Source organism: Leopardus geoffroyi, chromosome B4 (genome assembly GCF_018350155.1).
Source record: "Leopardus geoffroyi isolate Oge1 chromosome B4, O.geoffroyi_Oge1_pat1.0, whole genome shotgun sequence".
Lineage (NCBI taxonomy): Eukaryota > Metazoa > Chordata > Mammalia > Carnivora > Felidae > Leopardus > Leopardus geoffroyi.
This window is the reverse complement of record NC_059341.1, coordinates 112,436,051-112,462,541: the sequence shown is the minus strand read 5'-3', so window position 1 is coordinate 112,462,541 and position 26,491 is coordinate 112,436,051. Positions and strand designations below refer to the sequence as shown.

The 26,491-nt window shown below is 40.2% G+C and overlaps 1 protein-coding gene and 1 pseudogene across 4 annotated transcripts in view; both read left to right on the top strand.

Annotated features, from left to right (window-relative positions):
- The first annotated feature begins 130 nt into the window (after positions 1-130).
- LOC123591882 lies at positions 131-18,999 on the top strand (annotated as a pseudogene).
- Positions 18,892-26,491, top strand: part of ATP2B1 (ATPase plasma membrane Ca2+ transporting 1) — a 132,098-nt gene continuing 124,498 nt past the window's right edge. The window contains exon 1 of one of the 4 annotated variants that reach the window (XM_045465178.1): positions 18,892-18,999. The gene's annotated coding sequence lies outside the window, so the exon portion shown is untranslated. The remainder of the gene's footprint in view (positions 19,000-26,491) is intronic. The other 3 variants (XM_045465177.1, XM_045465175.1, XM_045465176.1) reach the window with 3 other exon arrangements.

The window sequence follows — 26,491 nt, the reverse complement described above, 5'->3', positions numbered from 1 at the left end:
TGCCTCAGGAAAACCTTTTTCTAACCCTGTATAATTATATTATATATTTTCATGGCTGCCTGTCATCCACCTATCATTATCCTCATTGTACATTACTATAATTATTTCTTTTATTATCCATCTCCCTCACTATATTGTATGCCCCACAAGGTCTAAGATCATGTCTGTTTTACTCTTTCCGTAAGCGGCCTGAGGTGATCTCTGAAAATGGTTCACTATTCCCTTGACCCAGAAAACCCTACAAAGTCATGCAAATCAAGAGGTCAAATCTTCACGTTCACTTCAAGAACACACGTGAAACTGCCCAGGCCATCAAGGGTATGCATATGGGAAAAGCCACCAAGTATCTGAAAGATGTCACTTTGCAGAAGCCACATGTGCCATTCTGTCACTACAATGGGGGAAGTTGGCAGGTGTTCCCAGGCCCAACAGTGGGCCTGGACACAGGGTCGGTGGCCCATAGAGAGTACTGAATTTTTGCTGCACATGCTTAAACATGCAGAGAGTAGAGCTGAACTTAAGGGTTTAAGCATGATTTTCTGGTCATAGAGCACATCCAGGTGAACAAAGCCCCCAGTATGCATCATAGAACTTACAGGGCTTGGGGTGCCTGGGTGACTCAGTTTGTTAAGCATCCAACTTTGGCTCAGGTCATGATCTCACGGTTGATGGGTTCGAGCCCCATGTCACACTCCGTGCTGGAGCCTGCTTCAGATTCTGTGTCTCCCTCTCTCTCTGCCCCTCCCCTGCTTGCTTTCTCATTCTCTCTCTCTCTCTCTCTCTCTTAAAAAAAAATAAACATTAAAAAATGTTTTAAGTAAAAAAAAAAAGAACTTACAGGGCTCATGGTTAACCCCCACATGAGCCCTCCCTGCCACATTAAGATGATCCTTATTGAAAAAGAGAAGATTGTTCCTAAACCAGAAGAGGAGATTGCACAAAAGAAAAAGATATCCCAGAAGAAACTGAAGAAACAAAAACTTAGGGCCCAGGAGGAAATTCTGCATAAAATAAATGCAAATAAAAGTAAAAAAAAAATCATGTCTGTTTTTGTACAGTAGGGTGTAGCAAACTGCATGTCCAATGTTAAATATATGCATTCAAATGGATAAATGAAAATACTGTGTAAGCTGTGAAAAAAGAAAGTTGAAGACAGGCCTAACATAACTAATAGTACGATGTGGCTAAGGATACTACAGAAACATGAACAAGATGCCAAAGAATACAAAAAAAAAGGGAGTTTAGCCCGAGTTTAAAAAATGTGTTCACCAGGTAGTCAAGATGGGCAAGAGCATTTCAAACAGAAGGGGCAATAATCTCTGGCAAAACAAAACAAAACAAAACAAAGCCCTAATAAAATCCTGAATCAAGGCAATTGTAGTAAAGAGAGTGATTGGAAATTCACTATATACTTTAAAGTAGAATCAACAAGATTTGTTGAGAGATTGGTTGTGCATGTTGAGGACACAGAAGGTGTTCAAGATGACTTCTACATTTGTACCTTAGGTGACTAGGTTGGTAATAATACCATTTGTTATGTAGAGGTTAAACTAGAAGTAAGTGTTTCCGCAGACTACAAAGTTAGCTAAGCTTAGTAGACACAGTTTTAGGATTGGGAAAACTTTGGGGAATAGGTGATAAGAAACCAGAAGTTTTAAGGAGAAGATATATTTGGCAGAATCTATTAAACATAGAAGATAGTTGAAAACATGGGCACAGATGACATCAGGCTCCACTTAATGAACATCTGCAAAAATGTGGCATGACTATAACGTAATACAATTGCTTCTTCGGAAAAAAAAAAAAAAAACAAAAAACAGTATTGCTTAAACATCCAAATGAATGATGCTTCTTTCAAATGAGTCACCTCGGGAGGCCCTGCACTCGTGCTGGCTTTGCTTCTACTATTGCTAAAAATATTTTCAACTTTCCTTTTTTGGGCCATCCTTTAAAAAGTGAACAAGATATTCTTTTGAATATCCTCAGTATTGGCAAGTCTTCATTGTTTCAGGATAAATTGGATGGGGAGGGAGCAACAAAAATTTAGGGCCAAGTCTGATGAATAAGGGGAATGAATGATCATATTATATAAAATCATTTTGGCTCAAAAGAGAGGAGCAGCAAGGTGCAAGGAAGATTCTTCTTTGACTAATAACTGCACTTTAAAACAATTTTAATTCAACAAATATTTCCTGCAGTGTCTGTGGGCCAGGCCCTGTGCTCCTACTTGCACAATAGCAAAAGGGAAGCTCCTGCTGTGTTTTGAGCAAGAACACATTTGAATAAGCATCATTTGAATAAGTATCCAGTTTCCACAGTTGACTCCTTTGAAAAACATACTACTTAAAGAAGTATTCTATCTTCCTGACTTCTATATGGAAGCCTCTTGCTTGTGCCTCCAAAGCTTCAGATGCATATCTCTTTGACAGCGTATTCGTATGATGTTGTTATTAGCTCTACATATCTGCGTGCCTCACGAGACATTACAGTTAGCTCATTCAACACTAAGCACAGTGCCTGACACAATGCCTGGCTCATAATTGCCTGTTCGTTGAATGGGTGGATGGATTAATGAGTGAGTGCATAATTTTAAAACTTCAAATTCCTGCTCAAATGAACTGTCCTCAGAGAGTCTCTTCCTAATTAACCTACCTAAATATCTAAACACACCTATCCCTGTCAGTCTCTGTCTTGTTATTCTATGTTTTCTCCAGAGTATTTATATATATCTGAAATTGTATACGCACTTACTTATCTGTTCATGTTTTGTGCGTTGCCCTCGGTAGAATGTGACCTTTGTGAGAATAGTAGCCTCACCTAGGTTGTTCACAGACACGCCCCACCATGCCCAGAACAGTTGCTGGTATGATAGTTTCTTTTTAAATAAATAAATGCATGCTTCAGGTATACATTACTATGTAATAAATTACCCCAAAACTTAGTGGCTTAAAACAACAATCATTTTATTATGATTTTGTGGGTCAGGAATTAGGGCAGGGCTCAGCTAGGAGATTCTTCTGGCAACTGAGGAGCTTTGGCGATAGTTAGCTGGTGGATGGGTTGGCCTGGGGGCATCAAAGACCGCTTTACTTACTCTTCTGACTCTTGGCAGCAATGACTGGAAGATTGGGCTTATATGAGGTATGATGACTGGAGTCTCTACACATGACCTCTCCAACGTGGAGGTGCCAAGTCAGTCAGGCTTCTTACTTGGTAGTTGAGAGTTTCCAAAGTGAGCATTCAAACAGATACAGGCAGAAGATGCAAGACTTCCTATTACGTAGCTTTGAAAGTCCCATTCTATCATATTCTATTCATCAATTATACTGCTAAGCCTCGCCTCTGTTCAAGAGAAGGAGAACTAGACTCCATCTCTCAAAGAGAGGCATAGCAAGGAATTTATGGCCATGTTTTCATCTTCTATATTGCATGAGGGAAAGAAATTGATACGTAAAATTGAGTAGGGATCTAAAACAAAACACTGATTGCTAAATGAACCACACGTAAGTAGCCAAGAAGAGATTACAACCCAGAATTCTTTTCTCTACTTATAACAAGACTGATTCTCATAGAAAGATCAAACTCCTGGAAAACAGTATCTGTTAAACTTTGCTATGTATTGACCACTCTGCTGAGGAATTTATATGCATTCTTATTTAGTCCTCACACACCACACTACTGAGTGGATATTATTGTAATCACCTCATTTTTACAGATGAAAAAAACTGAAACATCAAGTAATTGGTCAAGATTATACACTTAGGGGTGCTGGGTGGTTCAGTTGGTTGAGCATCTGACTCTCGATTTTGGCTCAGGTCACAATCCTGGGTGGTGGGATTGAGCCCCATGTTGGGCTCTTTGTGAAGGACAGAGCCTGTATAAAATGCTCTCTCCCTCTCTCTCTGACCCTCTCCCCTATTCGTGCACCCTCTCTGTCTAAAATAAAAAAATAAAATTTTAATTAAAAAAAAAAGAATACACAATTGGTGAGTGACAGGAACCCAAGTAGTTCGACCCCAGAGTCCATATGCTTATCCCTGAAACTATGGGGCTCTTGAAGTAGGAATCATAATGTATTGCAAGACTGATATTTCTCCCTAAGAATGAGCAGGAGGGTACTATTTTAAGAAAGTGAAAAGAATGTGAACTTTAGAATCAGCCATGTCATAACCCTACCTCTTCTCAACAATAACTGTGCAACTCTGGACAAGTTATTTAACCCTAATCACTCATCTATAAAATAGGGCTGATGAGATCTAGCTTGTAGAATACAGTGAAGATGAAAGTGAATATTTTAAAGTACCTAGAATAGAGCCATCACTTAGAAAGACTTTAAAAGTGTTAGTTCCTTTCTCAGCTACATAAGGAGTGCCCTACTTCTAGGGAGAATCAATTCCATCGTGTGTTGCAATTTTTCAGAATTTCTCTTGGCATGATTAAATATTTATACTGAGAGGAAAAAAAAGAGAGACTCCAGCAATTGAGATTTATCTATTTCCCTTAGCCAGTGCAGTTTCTGCCCTATCTAGTGTGGACAGTAGAATCAATTCCAGCAGAAGCAAGGTTACCACTGACAAAGTAGTAGGGAGATGTCAACACAATTTTTCATTGGTAATAGAAATAGTTTTGAAAAGGCTTACTTTTTAGTTAAAATTAGAATTAGAATGGCCTATAAAATAATATTGGAAAGAAAAAATGCTCTAGATTTAGTATCTAGTTCCAGGTTCTACTAAGTCTCACAGGGGGAGAAATGGTGATATTAAAGGCATCAACAATTCCAACTTTTGCAGTCTCACCATGATGGTTAGCACAACTATATTTTATTACCAATGGTAGACAGCCGCAGTTTTGTAAGAAAATTTTTTTCTCTGCAGCTAAAAGCACAAGATTGGCACTCAGCCACTTAACAATTATTATATATAATAATTTACACTGCTATTTTAAGGCTTACCTTAGCTACTTGCTTGATGACAAAGAATATCAATCGCATTTACCATGCTCAAATTCTGCAGTCTCTGAAAAACTTTGGGAAGTAAGCTTGAGGGCAAGCACACAGCCCAAGCACACATAATGTAAGTGCACCATTAGAGTAGGGAAGAAAAAGGGCAGCTTGCGGTAACCTATGTAAAAAGCTTGTAACTGTTAGAAAAATCAGGAGGGAAAGTAGCTGGAGGTCAAGTGCAGAATAGTTCATCATAGAGGCCTGGACAAATACATAGCAAATACAAAAGATGAAAACATTCGCAAACTCTAATAATGCTATATTGACAAGTACCTCGTTTGAAGACCAGAGCTGTTTATTAGCGTATGTTTTATAATGGCCTAAATTATAAAAATTGACTTTTGAATCTTGGAGTAGGAAGATTACTCTAAAGCAGTAGGCTATGATAATTGTAGAAGAGAAATGGGTGGGAAAAGAAGCCTGATTATTCCAATCTTCTTGAAAATTATGAAACTCTTTTTTACAAATGACTAGCAGAAGCACCGAGATCTTAAAGAGAACGGATTTCAGAGACAACCTAAAGAGAAACACAGAAGATCAAGGACGCTGCTTAGACTCTGAGAAAACAGTCTCTGAAGGTGAAACTGTGCCATTGACACAGCAATAGATTGGGTGAGGGCAATTATGAAACAAAGCCTTTTATGGCCAATGACTTCCGAAGGAGGCACAGATATCTGTTAATTATACAATAAGTGCATTTCTAAAAGCCTCCTATAAATTAACCAGTGGAGACCAATTAAAGGGATAATGGTTTACTCTTTGCCCATTAAGTCACTATCTGTAAGTTTGGCAGCCAAACAGGAGAATAAAAAACAAAAGAAAGTGGACTTTTTATCATAGATGGTATTCACATGCTGTAAAACTCTATGACACTTCACAGTCATGGAAAATTTTACAAATCATTGTGCTTAGCATTTTTTGTGATTAGCACACACACTAAATGAGATACAGTGGAAAAGTGACAGGGGGGAAAGTCTGAAAGTCACACACACGTATCCAGGCCCTGAGTCATCATTGTGGCAAAATGGGAACCAGCGGATTGCTACACATCCTGCTGGGTTTTTTGTTGTTGTTGTTGTTGTTGCTTTTCTTCTTTTTATGGGACAAGGAGAGTGGCACATATTTGCACAAGGGCAAATAATGAATGGCAACTCAGGTGTAGTATTGTACCAGGCAGTTTAGAAAGGAAAGTGTTATTATGCATGTAAATGTAGGCAGCTCTTCTCGTGCTCTATGATTTGTGACCCACCCAAAGGGGTAACTGTTCTCTGACCAAAACTGTCTCCTATTTATTGAGGTGTGTGAGGTTCACACTTACCACGCTGGGTTTCCAGATGGGAAGGAAGACCTTAGGTCTGTTGGTAAATGAAGCCAGGGTGGGGCACCAGGAAGAAGGAGCCTGGACAGCGCATAAGTGCTTTGAATGCAAAAGATGATTCAGAAAGGCACCCAAAATAGTTCTTCCTAATATTGTCCAAGAATTTGGTCCAAAGGGAGTAAGACTTTGATTTTTGTCTTTCTTTCTTTCATTTTTTTTTTTTGAGGTAGATTTATTTGATTAGATGTGATTTGATTATTTTTTCATATCTCAAGAATTTGGTATTTTCTTTTTATCTTACTCACTGAATTGGCCATTTTGGCCTCAATTATTTTTACTGCTTACTGAACTGGTTTTTTTTGTGTGTGTGTATTTATTATGAAAGCTTTGTTTCTTTTTGCAGTCTGGCTCCTTTCCAGATCAATTGCTTCTAATCACCATTAATGGCTATTGACTGTGACAACTTTTAGCTTTAGACAGAGTAAATGCCTTAATCTGCAGAGATTTATATCAAATCCACAATATAGTTTTATCTAAATCTTTGGAGTTTGGTTCACATAGAGTGATTACTAGAAACATATGCCTATACTATAGAAACTTACACATGTAGAACTTTCAAATTTATTATATATATATATATATATATGTATATGAGTGTGAGATAGAAAAAAAGAGACAAAGACATGCATATGTACATTTAAAAATATAATTTAACATCTTAAGACACTTAACCTGCCTAGGTTACCACTCATGTGTAGATGAGAAATTATATCTACATGACTTGAAAAATCCCCATGGGCCTGTATAATTTACTGAAGAATATGGGAAAACCTATAGATTTCATTTTTAGAGAAATTATTCATGTAACATGATCCTCTGATAGTTTATCTTTCTAGTAATACAAATGTAAATGGGACTTTTCTTAGAGTTATAAGGGTCCTTAGAGATCATGGAATCCCAAGTAACCATTCAGTGCAAAAGCCTCTGACATAATCACGCAGATTTTGCTTGAACAGTTCTCATTTCCAGAGGTAAAGAACTCACCATTTTGTAAGCATAGCGTTGCTAGCCTAGCTAGGAATGAGTTTGAATCCTTCCTGTTTGTTCTTTTTCTCCCCATCCAATTCAACTGATCTCAGAGTCCTACAGAGTCCAACTCCGTAATATTTCCCCTCATCTTCATCCCCATCACTCCTGGTTTATGTCCTCATCGCTTCTGCTTGTGTTCCTGAAATGGCCCAGCCTTCTTGGAGACTTGTCCCCACCCCTGCAACCATCAATCCATAATGCTGTCAGAGTACCTTTGTATTTATTTATTTTTTATTTTTTTAAAAAAAATTTTACATTTATTTATTTTTGAGAGACAGAGCACAAGTGGGGAGGGGCAGAGAGAGAAGGAGACAGAATCCGAAGCAGGCTCCAGGCTCCGAGCTGTCAGCACAGAGCCCGACGTGGGGCTCGAACCCACAGACCATGAGATCATGACCTGAGCCGAAGTTGGACGTTCAACCGACTGAGCCACCCAGGCGCCCCTAGAGTAACTTTTTAAAATAAATTGGATCCAGTCACCCGCTGCTTGAAACCAGACTTCTTGGCATCATATTAAAGACTTTGGTTCCAGCCAACCTCATTCTCCCTACCCTCATTCCTTATCCAACTTTCAGTTATATTCTATACTCCAGCCATTGTGAATAACCTGTAGTTTTACATTTCCTCACACTTCCCTATCTTTGTATGTGTCATTCTTTCTCCCCCAAAAGCCCTCTCCTCTTGCCTTCTCTGGCCAAGCTAATTTTCCAAAATTCAACCTGGGCATCATTTTTTCTGTGAAGCTCCCACAGCATGCATTCATACCTAACACATATCACACTGAATTAGAATCATTTTATTCTTTGTTTTTCCCAATAGACTATGAGACTTATACCCCTGGTACCCACATTACTGGTATAGTGCCTGAAATATAGTTCATTCAAATATGTTGAATGAGGGGCGCCTGGGTGGCTCAGTCAGTTGAGTTGAGCATCCAATTTCAGCTCAGGTCATGATCTCACAGTTCGTTAAGTTTAAGCCCCGCATCAGGCTCTGTGCTGACAACTCAGAGCCTGGAGCCTGCTTTGGATGCTGTGTTTCCCTCTCTCTCTGCCCCTCTCCTGCTTGCGCTCTGTACCTCTCTTTCTCTCTCTCTCTCAAAGTAAATACATTTTTAAAAAATACAGGTTTCCTTTTTAAAAATATGCTGAATGAACATGAGAGCTGCTTCTATTAATCAAAAACAACTAAAACAAAAACAAAAAAATACATGTAGGTGTGGGTCTCCTACCATTTACAGATAACAGCCCTAATATTTGAAGATACTTATTATGTCTATATGTATTTCTTATTCTCAACCACTCCAGTAATCCACATCCTGATCATGTTTGCCTTGGTGACCACACACTCTTTTTTGAACAGATTTCCTATCTAACCTCATCTTGCTTTCTGACCTTCCACTTGCAAAAATTCTTAACATACCATCGAAAATCTATCGAATTCATTTCTTCAGGGTAAAACTAGACATCTTCTGAACAACTCCCTCCCTCAGTCATGTCTTACTCCTAAAGCTACACCCTCCAAGAAAAAAATGCTGGTATCCCATGTTATCAAGTCATTGAATCTTTGCCTCAGAGCCTTCTTCCAAGCTTCATCCTCAACGTGGCAAGACATTTAGGCCGACCGGCTCCAGCAGTGGTAGAGGGACAAGGGGAAGAGCTGACCATGGTCTTCTCTAGGGAGCGTCTGGCTTCGATGAGCTACAGAAGGTATTTGTAAAATTCTGGGTCTTAACTCAAAAAGTTAAGATTGCTGGAAAATCTCCCAGGCTAATACACTCTCTCTTTGTTTTCATTTAATTAGCTTTTCTTGCAAATTACTAGTTCTTGCGGAGGTCTTTCATTCCTACTTAGAATTATTTAGGAAGGTGTTGAGAGGATCTAGAAAGGAAATCAACTATTTGACCAAAGGATGGCCCTCCTATACGAGAGATGAACTTGTTCTTCCAGCTAGGAAGTAACCTTCTGGTAAAACCTGTATGGAACAATAAGATCATATACATATGCCTGCTTTTTTAAAAAGTCAGATGAGTCGACCCTGTTAACAAGGTTGCCGTCAGATTTTCTTCGCCTCCGCAGGTTAAAAGTAGATATGGCACCTAGGTATCCGTGATACTCTTTTCTATACTTATCTCTACATTTAAAACTTTCATAATTCAACATGAACACCAAAAATAACTTGGAAAAGATATGTACAAAATTTCCCTGACATTGCCCCAAGGCTTTACTTAATTCATTATGCACCTATTAAATTTATAAATAGGAGCACATATCGTAGGGAGGTTTATTTGTTCGTCAGGATGAAGTGTCTACCCAAGCTCCTGTTGGTTGTTTTAGAATGCGTTTTGCCTGTTACATCATAAATACCCAAACTGTTCAGCTACTCCAAAGCTGTTATTTGCTACAGCACTGAAAGGAATGTAAGGTAAGTGCCACTCTCTCCTTTTTAGACATGAGTGCAAGTGCACGGGGTTGTAATGAATTCGCTGACTTGCTCCATGTCTTGAGTCACGACAATAAGGTGCCTGAAATGATGTAATGTGTTTTGTGGCCTCCAAGAAGTTTCCAGTCATTAAATGTCTCCATACCTTACTTTTGCTCTTACGGCCCACATGTAATCACTTAAATAATGACAGCTTTCAGAATTCACTGATAAAGTAGTACTTTTGTTTAGTATTTAGGTTTCCAGATAGAAATTTTAAAGCCCAGTTATTAAGATGAATTGGTAAGTATTAGACTTTAGAGGAAAATATTTAAATAAAATGTTCTTTCCTTACAAATTCCAATTATTACTGATTTATTTCTGAGTTAATGCAGTACAGGATTGCTGCGTATTTTAGATATATATCTAGCTATCATCTTCTAGTGTGTTAGTGATCTTCAATATGTCGTTTAGGATCTTAGAAATCATTGTATGGAATATAAATTTATTTTTGAAATTGCTCTCAGGATAGCTACAGTGCTATTTTTGGATTTAATGTCAGAGTGCAATAGCCTCATTATTTTGCTTAGAAATCTGTGGCTTAGTTTTTGCGTCTATATGAAGGATCTCATAGGCTCCATCTACAATAAAGCGGCTTATCCGGTATGTTAATTTTTTAAATGCTGCTCAAAAAAAAAAAGAGGCTGCCTTCTTCTGATAAACCCCAGACTTTAATAACATGTCCTCTGAATTAATTCTGTAAATGCAGTACTAAAGTTCAGCACAGTGGCCTGGGCTTTTTAATTAGCTCGCAGCTGCATTGCTGGGATAACATTTCTTGTTGAGGAGGTAGCTTGGTATTCATTATTTGGGCTCTGGTTCAGAGTTCAGTGGTCACTTTAAGCTTTCTTAAAGAATTGCTTGTCTTTGTTTTCAGGGAAAGACCGTATGTCTTTGCTTAATCATTACCCAGAAACATCTACCAGTGTTCTTGCCATAACTGTATAGCCATTGATTTGGCCTTAACTTAACAAATGGTGGCAATCTTCTAGACATAGAGGGATTCTGTATAATCCAAAAAATCATCTGAGTTATTTGTTTAACTGGTATGTAAGTCAGACAAGTAAAACTTAAATCACAACTTCTTTACCACTTCAAACTTCTTTACATTTCTAAAAGCTCCTTTTTAATGATGAATATGGATTATAAAATTTACAAATTCCTTTTGAAGCTATATTAATTTTAACTATATTTTCTACATTTTCCATAAATTGTCTTATTTTTGTATACACTAGAGAATATGGAGACTTAATAGAAAGCATAGCAGATCATATGAGAAAATGAAGAATGTTAAACACCTATTCATTGAGTGAATTCTATGAAAATCCGCATTATCTAAGTTCATCCTCATAGCAACACTAAAAGATTGTCCCCATTTTACCTAGGGGAAAACTAAAGAATCAGAGAGCAGTTAAAGAACTTGCCCAAGATCACAAAGCTGGTAAAATTCAGAAACAGGATTTGAATCCAGGCCTGCGTTACATCCAAGCTTGGGCATTTTCTAAATATTACATTACCTCCTCCTCAAATCCAAGTTTAAGATTCATCTTTCCTATAATAATCTTTCCAATGAATTTTAATTCCCTTGGCATGAATTTATGCAGTGTGTACTATACCGTCACATGTTTATATATTTCCTTTGGAATTAGTTTTCTTGCTATTTCATGACTTGTCAAGGCTACTAAATGTCTATATTCCCTAAGTCCAGACACTATATTCTCTACTTCCTTTTATGCCCCCGCAGCAAGAACTACTCTGGGCAGATGATACACATTTTTACACTGGTTATGTCAGGTGTGATTACACAGATCTTTCACTTTTTATACCATACTTGTCCATATCGTTTGAATTAGAAAGAAACACACACACATACATACAGGTAGATAATTATCTATAACTAGTATTAGAAAAATCCAATGGTAGGGCACCTGGGTGGCTCAGTCGTCAAGCATCTAACTTCCGCTCAGATCATTATCTCACGAGTTCGTGAGTTCATGTCCCACATCAGGTGAATCCGTGCCCTGCTTCAGGTGAGCTCCCTTCTCTCTCACGCACGCTCTTTCTCTCTCTCCATCTTTCTGTCTCTCTGCTCTTCGTGGGATTCTCTCTCTTTGCCCCTTGCTCACTTGTGCCCTCTCTCTCTCTAAAAAAAAAAAAAAAAAAGAAAGAAAGAAAAGAAAAATCCAACGGTAAATGTCCAATGTGGAAGATATTAGGCAAAAAAATATATATAGAATATGACACTGTATCTGGTTTTCTGTCTGAATTCTTGCAGATTAGAAAGAGTTAAATGGGAGAGGTAGCTTAATTATGTTTGTTTATAATAGTAGTGGATAAAGTTCCAAAAATCTGGGAAAAGATGACTAAGGCACAGAAACAGGAAGAATATGAAGGTATTAAGTATCTAGCATTTTATTATTAAAGACGAAGAGGAATTATAAAGGACAGTGACAATATGTATCACTAAAAGGGATAGCAAAAGAGCAAAATGTATGGAAAACAGGCATTAACATGACGATAGGAAACAAAGACACACCATGTTTAAGAAAGGCGAGGAAGTAAAAATGTTAACAATCTTTAGTCAGACTCGAACTACCCCCAAAAATATTATCATGAATACAAGTAATATATGCATGCTATTTGATCGATATAATGGTAGCTCAAAGAGAATTTGACATTACTAAATCAAAATGATTAAATCTTCATCCTTTTTTGGCAAATTATTTAGTGTAGACATGTTCTTGTAGTCCTATAAACAAGGTACTATTACTTGGGAAAAACAACTGTGCTCTGATAGACTCTTTGTTCAATGGTCAAGTGAATTCATACAGCTTTCGCTGAAACAAGGCATTTGAGAAATGTAAAAGAAAAATAAGTGGATAAGAAACAAAATGATAGGAGACAAACACAGTGAACTCTAAATGCTGGGATTGTGTGTGATAGAAGCCGAGTGATAAAGGGGTTAGCATTTGGAACCGGGAAAGCCAAAAATGCAGAGGAGTTGAGAATCCTGACAAGGAAGGAATCAGCCATCAGGACTTTTTTCTTTTCTCTCAGAAACAGGCATAATTCAAGTTTAAGATGAGCCAGTGAGGTCAGAAACTAGCAACAAGCAAGCAGAAGTGAGTATAAATAGATGTGAGAAGTAAGTCTAACCTTTGGGTCAGAAATTGGGTAGGCAGCAGATTAAGAGGACACAGTTACTAGAGATCAGGGCAAAGAGTGAGACCCTGGAGAACCTAAGTTCCAAAAGAGAAAGGCAAAGCAAATAATCTGCACACGGCTGGTAGTCCGGAACCGCACAACTCACAATAACCAGGCAAGCAGAGTAGGAAGAATGGTTTGGTTCTGTGACAAGTTGTCTCCAGAAGTTTCTCCATCGTGACCATGAGATTTCATAGAGACTGACGTATTTCTAGGTCTCAATAGTAGAAATAGGAAGCCGCATCTGACCAGAAGTAGCTTATTGCCAGGTTTTCATGGTGATAATGATTTAGCAGTTTTAGGCACAAAATTTCCAACTTGGGACTCCCTCCCTGTCTCTACCCCAAGGGAACTCCTCACCTGTCACCTCAGCCCTATATACTGAAGACTACCTAAGCTGTTTTTCATGTAACTGTGATTTACAATTGCTTTACGTCTTTCACCTCCCTCACTTGATTATTTCCATTCTAATGACATTTGCCCACCTACTAAATTATGGCCTCAACTCCTCTCAATGAGGTATTTTTCTTGGAACTAATTTCAACCATGATCTAATGAATCCCTCATACCTATTCTTTAATAAGATCTGAAGTAGATGTTAAAAACTTTTGGGGGCCTTTCAACTATAAAAACTTAGTCCCCATGACCATTATAGACTTGAATCTCTTTCTGAGTCAAAGATATTTTCCCCTCCCCTGACTCTATGCATTTTTACTCCCCTCTTTCCTCCCTTCTCCAAGCATCAGTTCTTTTGGTGTTGAGGTCAAGGAGGATGGAGGAGAAGGAAAGGGCAAAATCTTTTTTCTTGGCTAGACTCCACTGTAAGTCTCTTTGGCAATTGATGCCTTTGGCATGGCAGGTATGCAAATACTGATTTTCTTATAGGTACATGTGGGAGTTCTGGGAAAAGCCCAGCAAAGCCAATAGTAGGAACTGGTACTAGCATACCACTGGCTAGAAGGCAAGATTTTGGCTTCATACGGGATTCAATTCCAGTTTCCGGCCTCACTCAAGTGTAGCCACATCTCCTATCTTAAAACTCCACACTAACATTTATGACTTATTTCCAGGTTGAGTAATACCCATGGGCTGGTATCTGCTTATTGCATACTGGCTGTTCTACCTTTTAGTTCTCTGTTCCCAGCACTACAGATTTTTTCTTTCTTCTTTTTTTTTTTTTTTGTACTTTTTGGTATTCCTTTATTTTTCTTTACTCTTTTTTTTGTACTGCATATTAACATTGTTAGCTATATTTCCCCCAGCATTTGTTGGCTATATCCACTCCCCACCATACACACACACACACACACACACACACACACACACAAATGCACATACACACAAATGCACACACACATATTTGAGAAGTGGAGTTGTATAACACAGGAAATCTGATCCAGTAGATCTGAGGAAGGACTCTGATATGTGAATTCTGAAAAATGCTCACCAGATGAGTTTATGTTGTGAATTGTATCGTCTCCTAATTCACTCACTGAGTACCTATCCCGTAATGTGATTGGAATTGGAAAGAGCATTTAGGGAGGTAATTAAGGCTAAAGGCTAAAGGTATTATGGGTAGGGCCCAAATCCCATAGGGCTAGAATCACTATTAGGAAAGGATTAAAACACCAAAGATCTTTTTCTCCACGTATACACATAGAGGAAAGGCTATGTAAAAAACATAGCAAGAAGGTGGCTCTCTCCAAGTCAGGAAGAGAGGCCTCACCAGAAACCAATCCTTAGAGCACGTTGATCTTGGACTTTTAGCCTTTAGAACTGTGAGAAAATAAAATTTTGTTATTTAAGCCACCCAGTCTGTGTTATTTGTTATGGTAGCACTGGTAGGCTGATCCAGTGTGGTTTTCAGTGCCCATGACTATCCTACTGAGAAGCTCTGTGCCAGACTCCTTCACAACGGTAACTGCAATGGGAAACTCCAACTCTGAGTCACCAGCAAATATCATGAAAACCTATATTGGTCTAAATTTGCTTGGGCCTTGGAAAGCATTTTCTTTATTTTTTAGTTTCTTTAATCTGTTGCATCCAGTCTTTAGCCTTACTCAATTCTGGCTGGTCATCATAAGCACCTGTTATATAAGGGATATTAAGATGCCACGTATATGCCTATGTCATCCTTACTCTAAGCTTCAAATTTTATCTTTCCTTCACACTTCTTTTGTGTGTCTTCTTCTACATCAGAGAAAGAGAGATTCTTTTTATTTTCAAGGTGAATCCTCTTTATTTGCTTTAGATCCTGCCTACTCCCCAGCATTTTTCTCTGACTTCCCTTGCCCTCCTTCTTCTCTGCCATGAAAAATACATAGTCAAAAAATTGACTTTCAGTGACTTGTTTTTTGATGACTGGTAAATTGGCTTCTTTCCAATATTTCTATTGGTAAGAAAGAAAAATTGACATGGAAAGAATTTCCCTTGGGTCATCAGAAAAAAAGAGCAAGGCAATGGGTATAAATTTAGAATTCCTCTTTGGAGAGGTGATAGTTCACTTGTTCATTCATTCATGTCAATCTATTTTTGTTTTAAGCACTTATTAAGTGCCAGAACTGTCACCTTGATGCTAATGCCTTCTAAATAGACGTCTTTGTTTTCCTACCTTAGTCAGCGGAGAGGACATTGGTCAGGATCAACAATTGGTTAATGTTAAATGAATGAGTGACATTATTCTTGTCTTCAAGGTGCTGAATCATGAAAGTAGGTGAACTTTATAGACGTTAACACACAGAAAAATGCTCAGGTATAGGAATTTAGTATTGGAACTAGCCAGGGAAAGAGAAAGAAGAACCAATGAAAGAACACGAAAGACACACGAAAGAACATTATAACAATGGAGGGAAAGAGATAGTAAGGTGCTTCAAAAATCACCTAAAGGAACTGTCCAAAATGTGTATTCACTGGCTCCGCTCTGAACAAATTCAATCAAAGCTCCGTGAGTATGGCCCCAGGAATCTGCATTGGTAAGTGCACACAGGTGACTCAGCTGCACATTCTAATGGCATAAAAAACAAGAGATTCAAAGAAAAGGTGTGCAACAATAAAAATTATAGAAATGTAAGCACTAAAAAATCCGAAAAATGTGAGATTCTCCAAATGTGGAAAATAATTCAGCTGATTTTCCTTGTCTTAGCATAAAGAGATAGTGAAGTAAGCATTCACCAGAGATGGTGGAGCAGAAAGCTATGAGCCTGGATACTTGATGGCTGTGTTCAGCAGCTGAATCAATCATACCATCACCTATCTTTGGACTTGTCAAGTGAGAATAATAAACCCCTATTCGCTAAAATGAAGTAAGTCAAGTAAAAATACACATTTTAATTTGTAGTACATTTATTTGGTAGTAAGGGATAAAGAATGGTGCTGATGAATAATAGTAACATTTATTGAGCATTGACTACACCTAAATATTGTTAAGAGCTTTCTATAAATATCTGACCAAACCCTCACAACAACTCTATGATACACCATAACTCAGCACTGTTTATGGAAAAATAAATGAGTTCCTTGTATGGAGGCAAAGAATATCAAAGGTAGTAAACATATGTTTCATGGCTAATGAAAAGATAGGAAAATGGATGTGGTGAACTTGTTAATACCCTGGTACTTTTCCAAGCATTTCTCCTGCCCGTCTTCTTTTGCATTCATTTAAATCCTATATATCTTTGTGGCACCAGTCAAATCTAAATCCTCTTTTAGGAAAACTTCCTCAATAACATTTGAGTATGAGCTTTTCCTCTTTTGATTTTCTGGAATTTAAATTTAGGACCATACTCCATGACCTAGATTATATAATATTTGGGTTAGAAAAAAATGCCTTATACCTAGAAGAGTACAGGGTGTTAAATAATTCCTGTCAAAAGATGACAACTAACCGTTTTGCATTTTTCACCTATAAAAATTTTCCATTATGTGACTTGAAAATTCCTGTTTTAGACTTACGCAAAACCATACTTCATTGAATTCAGCAAATGTAATTAATGTGTTACTAATAGACAACAGTTCTCTGTGATTTTCAGTTAAGTAATGTTTCTCTTGACATCTCTCTCTGGTGATCCAGGTTAATGGAATTTGAGAATACATACAACTATTTTTTATGAAGCATTGAATATTTCTCCTCTCATGCTTCTCTCCATGTGTCAATTCTCTTTAGCACTCTGTAAAAATCAGAACTTGTATATTCGCATATCTAATTTGGGAAATGATATGGTTTTAAATATATGCTGCTGTTGATATGTCTTATTTTGTCCTATTGCTAGATGCATGTGACAGAATCCTTGGGGGTAAAGATCTTAATGTTTCTTTCCCTTTATACTTAATTACATTGAAGATTTTAGAAAACTGTCTATGAGTTATACATGATTAGTTCATGTTGAATTGATCAACTTATTAGAAAATAATCAATAGTTTTGATTTGCCTCACCAAATGTCACGTCCTTTAATAGTTTGCAGAGTATTGTTATTTTGAACACATGGCCTATCTTCAAATAATGTTAATACCCCAAATAGTAACTTGCCATAGGATTTAAATACCTTTATGAATTTTGCATTGTAACTAAAAAAAGATAGTCATATATTCAAACTGCATTAAAAGAACTTTGTAAAATAGGTATTTCAACAAAAAGCCCACATTATTTTATTATTCTTAATATGCACTGATAGATCTCTAGGTCAGTTAAATCCATGGGATACATGAGGTCTTAAATGGGAGAATATGGCTTTATCTTACACAGTGGCATCTTTGAATTCAAGGAGTTCCATTTTTAGGAAGTGCTAATTAAGCAATGAAATATTTTCTTGATTTTTACATTGAGAATTGTCATTAAGGTGGTTTCAGTAATAAACCTGTTAGAGAAAAAAATGAATTTCCTTATGTAATGTGTACAGTTATTTCTATATTGCTTTCAGCCTGTATTTGCTATTTGAAGAATCAAAATATAAAAACCAAACTACACAGTACAATCATCTTGACTATGACAGTGAAAGTATATCAGTGTGTGTGACTCATATTTCATTAAAATGCATACAAATATGTTCTAGGATATATATGTATATAATCTCCATAAATGAAAACTCTATTGAAATCATGTCTTAAAATGAAGATGCTGAGTAATTTTTCATGACCACAATAACTTAAGAGTATACATTTTATTATTTGGAATTGTAACAAACACAAAGTGCACAGATTCTAATTTAATCTATTATCCATTTTTGCTAGTGTAGTGTAGCAATGATTCCTGTATTACTTTAACGTTAAATTCTTGATTAAAGTAGAATACATAATTCAATTTTCTATTGCGACTTACTTGGAGGAAAAGTTGGACAAAAGCCAATGATTCTTAAATTTCTCTAAGTCGTTTTGAAAAGATAATCTGTTCTTCTGTAAAGCAGTCTTGAAATAGTGTCAGGAAGGGCTATTGTACCACACCAACCAATTCCTTAACAGTGATTAAAGAGAGGAAGAGAGGAAAAACTATCGTTTTGCCCAAGTGCTTATTTTTCACGTCAAGGGCACACAGCTCAAAAGGTAATGTCTAACCTGGTAAGATACATAAATTGATAAAAAAAAAAATATTAACAGGGTCAACTGGGCGTTTTTTGCTTTTTAAACTTTTTACGTATTTTGTTTCTAAGCCTTTAAAATATTTTAAAAGAAATGCTACCAGAGAACGAACATACATAATAAAGTCTTGCATCGCTTGTAGGCTTTTAAGAAGACGTTACAAATATTCATTTTTCCAGTCCTGGAGTTAAGAGAAGGGAGGAGACTCCGCAGAACTTATCTTTTTGTTCTGATTAAGTGGTATTGAAAACAACACTGCTAAGGTCTCTGGACGAGCGGCGACGGTTAGTTCAAATAGAGGCAATTGGAGGAAGATGGAACACGGTGTCTTAGGTAAGACAAATCTTTACATACAAGTGTGCATGTGTTGGAGGAAGGAAAAACAGTTTTATTTTTAAAGTAGATGTCTCTACGAGTGGTTTCTTTATTAACTTGCAAAATCTCTCGAAATTTGGATCAAAGCAGGTTACTTCTTGCCTCTAAATCCCGCAGGTTACCCGGTGTTTGTTTGTGTGTGTGTGTGTTTTTTTCCAATTTTTTTTTTTCACCCACACGAAAGAAGGGTGTTGGGTCGAGATGCTACAAAGTGAACTGAAAGAGCCAATGGCTGGGTATAGGTAGGAAAAGCAAACCCAAAACGAAAACATGGGGATTTTAAGCGCGGATCCCGAGACATGCCTGGGTTAACCCTTTGGTGGCTGCAGCGGGGATCCCCGGTGTCTGGGGCCCGACCGACTGGAACCGAGACGAGGCGCCCCGCCCCCGTCGCGGGAGTGGGCTCTCCTCAAGGAGCGAGCGAGCTGAGAGGCACTTTTGGCGTCCGGCGCGTGCGTCACGGCCCGGGACGGGCAGCGAGTCCGGTACGAAGCGGAGCAGAGACGCGGCGAGGAGCCGCTCAAATGTCCGCTGGCGCGGGGTCAGCCTTAACCTGTCCTCGCCAGGAGCGCTCGCCCTCGCCCACCCGCCGGCCCAGCTCCCGGCTTCTAGAGGGGCGCAGGCCTGAGGGTGGTTCGGGCGGGGCCCCAGGTGAAGAGTGCCCGCGCCCGCCTGCGGCAGCCCTCGCCGTCCTGCCTCCACACTCGCGGCAGCCTACCGGCCCCGCGCCCAAACGGCAGCTGTGAGTGACTGACGGAGTCACCGCCCCTTGCGCTCCAGCCACCCCCTCCTCCCCCGCCGCCCCTCCCCCGCCTCGATACGTCATGGAAACACGGACGTCAGAGCTTCTCAGCCAATCGCAGGCAGCAGCAAGAGGAAAGGCGAGAGCGGGAGGGGGCGGGGGCAGCGGCCGACCGAGGTTCTCGGGGAAGGAAGAGAGGGAGGGGCGTGTGGAGGCGCTTGTCCCCCGCCCCTCACTCCGGACACCCTTTCCCGACCGCGCGGCAAGTTCTAATCGTCGGGCGCGCGCTCGCCTGTCGGGGACGCGCTCGCTGGGTCCTCCCCTTAAACGCCCTCTCCACGCTGCTCGGCTCCTAGTCCCCGTTCGAGCCGCGCTACTTCGGCGCGCGCGCGCTTGCCCGCCCCCAGGCTCCCCGCGGGCTGCGTCACGTGACCGCGCCCAGCCGAGGCGGCAGCAGCGGCGGCGCGAGCTTCGGCGGCGGCGGCGGCGGCGGCGGCAGTGGCAGCGGGAGCAGCTGCGCCGCCAGCGTGGAGCGGGAGGCGTGTGGGTGTGGAAAGAAGGGAGCGCCAGACCGGAACGGGTGAGCGTTCACCTCCCCCTGCCTACCCCGGCAATCTTGCGGGCCACCCGGTGCAAACGGGGCCCCTGCCCGAAGCTTTGCGCATCTCCCTCGTGCTTGGCCGTCCGCTCTCCGGTGGCCACGACCCCGCCTGGAGCGGACTGGGCTGCGGTGCTCACGAAGGGGGCTGCACCCCGCCCGCCCCTACTGTTGCGGACGGCGGCGTGAGGCTGGCGGAGCTGCCCGTGCTGAGCGCGGCGCGCCCTGTGTGCGGCTCTGCGGAGCCGAGGAGGCGGGTCCTGCGGGGACGCGGGCGGCCACTCGGCGGCTGCCGGGCTCTGGGCGGGGGCCGGGCTGGGCGCCGCCTCCTCCTCCGCCGCCGCCTCCTCGCAGTGCAGCGTGAGTAGGGAGCCCCGGCTGGTGGACGCCGAGCCTCTGGGCTCCGCGGCCGCCTCATCCTCGAGGTGCAGCCGCACCTCCGCGTGGCGCCCCGAGCCCTGCGAGTCGGCTACAGACGAGCGGAGGACCGAGCCCCACTCTCCGTGCTTCCCGCTGCCCCTCACCGCTCTCACCCCCACCCCCCGACCCTCCTGCAGCCTCCCCTTCCTTCCCCCCTCGGAAAATGGTTCCTGTTGCCGGGCGAGGTGAGTGGCGGCTGCCGCCCGCCCGCGGCGGTGGCGGCGGGTCAGGTCACCTGCGGGGGAGGCCGGGCGGAACGTCGAGGTCGGGGCGTCGCGGCTGGGGTCTTGACAGCTGGGTGTTCAGTGGACTGCGGCGCAATCGGGACAAGTTGGCGGGGGCGTTCGGGGCGCCCCTCGCAGGTTGTCTCCTGCCGCGCTCGCCCCGGGAGATCATAAAGGTGAGCGGGTTCCTCGGCGTGCGCCTCAGCGCCGGGACCGGCTGGGAGTCCCCGCCCAGAGCTCGAGGGACGGGGCTCGGTGGGGCTTCGTGTCTACACCCGCAGCTCTTTGGCTTTTCTCAGCCGCCTCGGCCGCGCCATAGCCCATCTTGCTGCCGGCCGCCCCCGCCCCGGCGTGTGGTGACCTTGAGGGCAGCGGTGCCCTGCACTCTTTCCCCAAGCCCCAGGAGGGTCACCCTCTAATCCCCAGCTTCGGCCCCACTGGCGCTCCGCGAGCTGAGAGTGGGGTCCCCTACTCGTCCCCCGGCCGGGGCTGGTTGATTGATGCGTTGTCACACCGGACGGTGATTCCGCGGGGAGGTAAGGAGCAGCCTCGCTTTTCTCCCGGCGTCTTCTGGCCCCCCCAGGATGTTGACGGTTGCTTCCGATTCGGTTTTTTGGACTTAGTTTAAAAGGAAAAACAAACACCAACCCACAAGCCCTGCGTCCTCCACTCCCCCTTTGGAAAGGGTCAGTAAGAAAGAACCGCATTCCACTTGCGGGGGTGGGGGTGTGCTCCCTTTATCCCATCCTGCAGGAGAATCTTTGGCTAAGCTAGTTAGCGACCCCTGGTTCTGCGCCGCGGTCACTAGCCAGGTTGGTGTCCGTGCGGATTTCATTCACCAGTTTTCTGCGGGACTCGCAGCGCTGGGAGAGCTCGCATCCTGTGCGGTGCAACGGTGCTTGGTGCCGAGCTGGGGGTGGGAGGGCCGTGCTAAGGGAAGTCAAAGAGGGTCTCTAAATCTGGGGAGGGCTGGACCCTATACCACACGCAAATTTTTACCTTTCCCTGTGGTTAGAGCACAGCAGTCACCTTTGGCTGTTATGCATGCTACTTTTCTGGGTTTATTAATAATCTAATGGCTCCTGTTAGTATCGATTGCTGTTCACGATGAATTAGTTATATGGATTTTTTTCCCCATATGTAAGTATATGCATATATCTGGATTGTCTTTCAACATGGAAGCCTTTGTTGTGTTTAACCTCCCCCACCTGAGGACAGTCTTATTTTAAAATAAAGCTCTTGCTCAACGTGGGTGTATTTTATAATAAGAAGTACTTTTAAGGATCTGCTTTGTATGAGGCTGTCCTCAAGCAGAGGGTGTGTAACCCTTTGGATGGTGGCCCACGTGAGTCAATAAAGGGCCTTCACCGCTTGCCCTGCCGCTAGCCTTCCTCCGACTCCCTGTCCTTGCGTGTGGCGGAGGCGGATTGGGGGTATTAGAGGGATTGGAGGAGAATCTGCTTTTTACTGGTGCGTTTCATTTGGGTCCCCCGCCCCCACCTTTTTCTTTTCCACCCTGGTGAGTTCAAATTTGAAGTAGATAGAAACGTTTTTCTTAAAGGGAATCTTTGAAGACTAGTACATGAAATGGGCTCACTTAGCTATGATTTCAGGGGGACGTTTTCGTTTCTACCTTGCTTTGGACGAGACAGTTAAATTGCTGTAATTAAGGGTGGATCTCTGTCCTGATTTTGGTTTGGGTGTAACTGCAAAGATCTTTGAAAAGTAACTGTTATTTCCTACCATATAGTCTGCAAAAGTGAGTCACAATGGGTGAGTTGAGGACAGAGCGCCACCTTTAATTTAAAATTTCGTGATTTTTTTTTTTTTTTATTAAAATGGTGAAAATTCAGAGTACGCCTTCTTGGTTTTTGTTGCGGCTATCATTATGACATCTCCATTTAGATGTTAAGGTGAAATTGTCTTTAATTTTTTGTGTGTTAATGGGGGTTCCTGCCATTCTATGGGAAATACTGCTTTTTAATTGACGCTTGTGACTTAATATAGGATTCTGAGATATGAGGTGAGAAACTAGTTTTGGTTTGTGCTTGTGATAATAGGAGTAATGATAGTCTGGACCTACTTAGGAAAAGAAATAAGGAAATAGCTGCATTGTAAATAGATCTTTAAAATGAGCTATTGCCACCAAATAAAGGTACCTACCGTTATGATAGTGGTTTTGCAAGTGTTTTGGTTTTTTTTTTTTTAATACAGCGTATGTTCTATTAACAGATTTTACAGTAAAGATGCAAAAAATCTGTAAATTTATTAACCTTGAGTAAAGTTAGTAATTCTTCTTTGTTTTTCATCTTGCAACAGCTTGCCTTTTATGGTTTTACTGCAAGTTTTACAATTACTTGTTTTTAAATGATATAAATGAGGACTTCCAGCAGGAGTTCTTACATTCAAAGTTATTATAGACCATGTTGGGAAAAGTGGTTTCTATATATGGCTCCTTTCAAATGCATCTCATACAAAAATAAATGGAGTTTTTAATGCTCAGAAAATAAATGATGTAGTGACAGTTGAATTGGTGAGATTCCCTTCCCTGCCCACTTGCTCCCCCCTGTCCCCCCCCCCCCCAGATCAAAAATTGAAGGTACACTGTCTCTTTAGGCACAGGATACTTTTTGATAATTATTACTACAGATGTAATATGAAGAAATAAAGATTTAGCTCATGTAATGAATGACTGAGTGTGTGGATATTACCAAATGGTTTTCATCATCAACCACAAGATATTATTGCCCTTCTATCTGTATTTAAAGTTTAATTTGAACACTTGCAGTTTCTTCATAGACTACTGTAAACCATAAGCTGTTCGGCTACAGATGTTTCATTAAGTTAAAATTGAACACAAAATTTGAGACGAAGAGTGGCTTATGCTTTTTCAGTCTGTGGAACATGGCCTCATGTTAAGGACATTAGTTGAGCAATTAGGTTGATATATGTAATTATACATTGTTATGCATAATTTGATAGAATCTTCAATTTGGGGGTTAAATTTACCAAATTCCTTTGTCTGACAGACATGTTAACTTAATTTTGGATGAAACAGTCTCTTACCTTGTGAACTGAGTTGTATAGGTCAACAGGTTTTAAGACGAATGGCCAGTTAACAATTGTCAGTCTTTTATGTACTAACAACAACAAAAAAGAGTATTTGCCCCTTTCTTTCTTACTTTTTTGCATTTACATGCAGCTGAAATTGGTTTGTTTTCACTTTTTAATTCCTGAATTTTGTAATAAATGAGCAAAAACATAAAGGAGTAAAGATCAGGGAGCAAAAACCTAAGAATTAAATTTTTGCAGCTTGGGTAAGATTTTACTTGCCCAGTTGGAGGGGAATGTTATTATCTAGTCGGTGTCATGATATATAAAAGGGTAATGTGAGTAGCTTGTTTTGGAATATATAGAATCTGTGGTAACGTCAAAAGCAAATGATACAGAGTAGTTATGGGAAAAATATTTGGAAAGAGAACTTTTAAAAAGATTTCTTTGTTAGCTTTTACAAGTGTTTTACATAAACACACATGTACGTTCTTGCTTTGTTAAAAAAAGTTTTATTATGGAAATTGCCAGTCATGAGAAAGTACAGAGAATGATATACTCAGTGACCAATACTGACAATTATCAATTGGTGGCCCATCTAATTTCATTTCTATCTTTACACATGAAATAGATCTGTTATAAATGGGGACACAGGTAACTGAAGTGAATTTATGTGAATTTTACTGGTAATTTACAGAATACACAATTAATGTCCAATATCTAATTGAACCTGAAAGGTAATCTTTATGTTCTTCATTGTTTTACAGCAAGCTCCTAAAGATAGTATCTCTCAGATTTTGCTCTCAGTAATAATGCTTTTGGTCTGTAAAGTGCTTTACAGTATTTCAGAATATAACATGTACTACCTCATTTGAGGCCACAATAAATAATTCTGTGAGATGAGTAAAATCGGTAGTCCCTCCCCCCCCACTCCAGTTAGGTAAACTGATTTGTCTAGGCCCCACAGTCACATAGCTAACAGCTAGATTAGCCAGAACTGGACTCTAGGTGGCTTCTTGGTTTTGCTCCATTGCTCTTTCCATTATACATGTTTTTATGTAAGTTTGTGAAAGTTATGTACGTTTATGAAAAATCAGTTTCTGATGAGAATAAATTTAATAGTGTAATATAAATAGATTTGTTTGGGTTTAACTTTATACATATACTCTATTGCTTATATTTGGTATAATGTAAACAGTTCATACTCTGATTTACTTAACAGCTCAGTAAAATGTATTTGAACATATTTGAAATACTATATTTTTAATATTGTGGATTGGATCATTCTTAAGTAAGGAATTTTGTTTTCAAAGACCTGTTGGTCTTTGAAATGATTAAGGGTGTCTTGTATCTTGTGTTAAAATGGCCTATGCTACAAGTTTCTTTTAATTTCTGCTGTAATTTTTTAATGCACTTGTTTTTCTGCCAAACATATATATTACCTGAGTCTTTTTGAAATATTAATTTGTAATGTCATTTAGTTTTACAAAGGTCCCAAACAAGGAGATTTTAGTTCCTCAAATACAAAAGCTTTTTATAAATCTCACAAGGCAAGTAAGTAGTGGTTCTCCAGCATTAGTGTGCATGAAGATTACCTGGGGGAGTTATTCAAAGTGCAGATTCCCTGGCGTTGCCCCTGCAGTTCTGATTCAGCACATTTGGGGTGGGGCCCAGTAGTCTGTATTTTGAGAAACATGTTAAATTTATAACTAGGTTAAAATTATATTATGCAGTAGGAATGCCTTTATAAATTAGAAGGGCATCATTGATTTGTTTGACTTGGAACATAGCAGAGTTCGTGCTTTCAAACAATTTTGACTCTTGTAGCCAAGTTTGATTTGTGGACTTGGTGGGTTTTGTAACAGTTGTAAACCTGGTAAATTGAAAATATTCTTGTTATCTTTGTTCACTGTCTTCTTTCAGAAGATCCATCTGTGATTATTTATTAAGTTACTTATTATTAAATGTAAACTCCTAGACAAAGAACATTCTTTTTGTTTTCATGCCCCAGTGTCTGCCATTTCCAAATGACTTGAACGTGGGGACTTATTTTTGTGAAAATCATGCATATTATGTCAGGACAGTACTGTATATTTATGCTTAGTCTAGCTCTTGTTTTTTGGTAGAAAGAAAAATTTTGTATGTTCCTTAAAAGGACATACATTGGTGGATAAGTAGTGGTCCTTAGAATTTCAGTTAACAAGCAGCTGTTCCTTCAAAAGCAGCAGGTTAGTGCCTAATGATTTTTCAAGAATATGAATAAGACTAATTGATAATTTACTATTCTGTGCATTAAAGCAAGTTACTGCTCTTTTTACTTAAATGTTGAATAACAATTTGTACAGCAGTTTGTTTAGCCCTCTACTATAAGGTCCAGTCGATGTAAACTGATTTGAGTTTTTAAACTCTTTTATC